A 2,962-nucleotide genomic window follows, 5' to 3' on the forward strand; every position below is an offset into this window, starting at 1 on the left:
ATTTTCATTTTGGATTCCCACCGCGCTTCTTCGCCGCCCCGACCCCTCGCTTTCTGATTGGTTCTACGTCACTGTCATCCGGCTGCTTGCCGGTTTGTCCTCGGGGCAAACACACACCGTGCGAACTCGGGCCAAAACAATCCAACATGTTGAATATACCCGATTTGATGTCGGACGTCCTTCTGAGCGAGATCAGGCTGAGCACACAACAAACGGCAGGATTATGTCCTGAGATTATCTTCGGAGCCATTGCGAGATTTGGGGCTAAATAATCGTCCCTATTATCCTGCCGTACGCGTGAGCCGGGTTTTAGGCAGAGACCGGATATCCTATTGCAGAAAAGCGCTACCGTTCAAAAAGTGTGTTCTGATTTCTGGTCACCACAATCAATGCACTTTTTCCAAAATTGTAAAGGTTTTATTATAACGTATTCCACAAATACAATAACACACCACTTAGATTAAAGAAAAATATGCATGTTTATATCTTTTTTTATATTAAAATATGAGAAGGTAAGTTATGTGTACCTGAACAAGTGTTGCTTATGTGTTTTAGTGGTTCATAAATGTATCTCAATTTTATTTTAGAATTTGCTATGATAATACAGAGGAATAAAATAACACATGACAGGACCAGTTAATATTCCATAGTCCATATTTTAATGCGTTCTTAAGTATATGTGTGGATGTGGCTCATGTCAGAGGGATGATCACTGAACAGACAATATAAACTCTCAACTAGAGTGACATCATAAACAGGAAGCATAATGAATCCTGCACATTTAGTGTCTGCAGGGTTGAAAGTGCCTGGAACTCAAGTAAGAATTTTCCACAAAATTATCCAGTATGTGCTTAGGTATGCGTGGGCGCAGATGGGAACCGGGGGACCAAATTTCTAATAATAATAAAATTAATTATACTAACTAAAAATATACACACACACGTATAGAGTACATACACATATTTATATACATATACATATTTATATACATGTATATATATATATATATATATACATACATATTTATATACATGTATATATATATATATACATACATATTTATATACATGTATATATATATATATATATATATATATATATATATATATATATATATATATATATATATATATATACACCTATATACATATATTTTAACATTTGTGTATGAACTCAAGTATAAACAAAAAATGTCAAAAATAATTATGTAAAATAGCCATGAAATCAATATTTAAATGACAGAAGTAGTAGTATTAGGATTTTCCTACAGTGCTTCTATCATAAAATATTCTTATTTAATATTTAGCTTGATTGGTCAGAGTAAATGCAGTTTATTGTTTCTGTCTCAACCTTTTATTATTGTGACTCTACTCAACATAATAGAACAATTAGCTGCCACATCTCGGCAACAGGCATAGGGTGTGATAGTCTACTTACATAATTGTTTCTTTTTGAGAAAACGCTGTGATTATATTTTGTTTCTTCATGTTACCTCTTATTTCTGAACACTATAACAGACACAGCAAAAAAAGAGCAAACCTGCAAATAAAGAGCTGTTGGTTAAAATAAAAACAAAGATGCAGCCATTTCCGCGTATATTTCAATTCAGCTATCGTTGAGTACAGGCCACAAAACCTAAGTAGAAAAAGTTACAAACATCAACTTAAAATTATTCCTTTTATCTTTCACGTTGAGAAAACATGTAATTTTTTACAGGTTGTAGAACTCGTGCATACCGTGACGGTGTGTTCAATTGAGAGTCAGAATTTGAATCATGCAACACTGTAACGCCAGAGTTGCGTGCTCCCAGTGCTTCCCAGCCTTATAAATGCACAACAAAATACGTAACTGTAGTGTTTAGATGATTAGCAGATAGCATACACCGTAAACTGTACTGTATGTCTGGCTTGTAAGATAAGTCTGCCTTGTTGAGTTTGAGATCCGACTTCAGGAAGAGAGTTGATTAAAATTCTGAATCAGAGATGCAAATTCCGAAAGTTTTTGTGTGCAACATAAGCGATACAGGCTCCATGTCCGTGGCAATGGGAGAGGAAGATTAGTCTTCTGTTCTACCGGAGATATTTGTCGCCTTAACATGGCGAAAGTGGAGGGGACGGATCGTGGTCTTTACGAAACAGAGGGGAACATATCCCTCCCGTCCCCAGTGCCATCTGCGCCCATGAGTGTATGTATGCATGTGTGTATTTGTGTATGTGGAGTAGGGCTGCTCGATTAAACGATTTTGAACCGTAACCAAATTTTCTGGATAAAACTATTTTAAAAACGTTCAAATCGCCATGTTCGATTTTTTTTATTTTTGGTGTATATAAGCCACTGTAATTTCCTCTGCATTTCCACTTCCTCCCACCAGCGCGCAGTCAGAAACAACAACAACATCCATGGCTACCGGCGATTCTGCTATTTGCTAAGGCAAGTGAGCGTTAGTTAATAAATCGGGCAAATATAGATCCGTAGTGTAGTGTGTGCCCCGCATGTACAATACAACCCGTGAGCAAGTAACTCAACGTCTGAAAGTCGTCCCTTTTTTTGATCCTCTACAAGGGACTTCTGGCCCAGCTGGACTATGCATTCGTACTTAAGGTGACAGTGCATTGTATTATTGAGTGACAGTTTTGCACTAATCATTGATTTATGTATAAGTAAGGCCAGGGAGAAAGGTGAAAGGCTAGTCACTAGCTGGTTGGCAAAATGACTTGCTGCCAGACTGTTTCGTTTACAGACTTGACTGTCTACTTTCTCTCATGTTGATGATTTCGTTTCAGATGGTATATGCACTTTCTTCTTTCATTATTGGTTCAATTAAGAACAGATCTGAAATCAATTGTGTAAGTAAAATGCTGTTAATCCCAATGGATTGTTCTGTGTGTATTACGTTAAATTGACTGGCATTTTGAGCTCAAAGAAAGAAAAATGAAGTTTAAATAAACGACATTCAAAATAC

Source organism: Filicampus tigris, chromosome 1 (genome assembly GCF_054856515.1).
Source record: "Filicampus tigris isolate MCC_2025a chromosome 1, RoL_Ftig_1.0, whole genome shotgun sequence".
Taxonomy (NCBI): Eukaryota; Metazoa; Chordata; class Actinopteri; order Syngnathiformes; family Syngnathidae; genus Filicampus; species Filicampus tigris.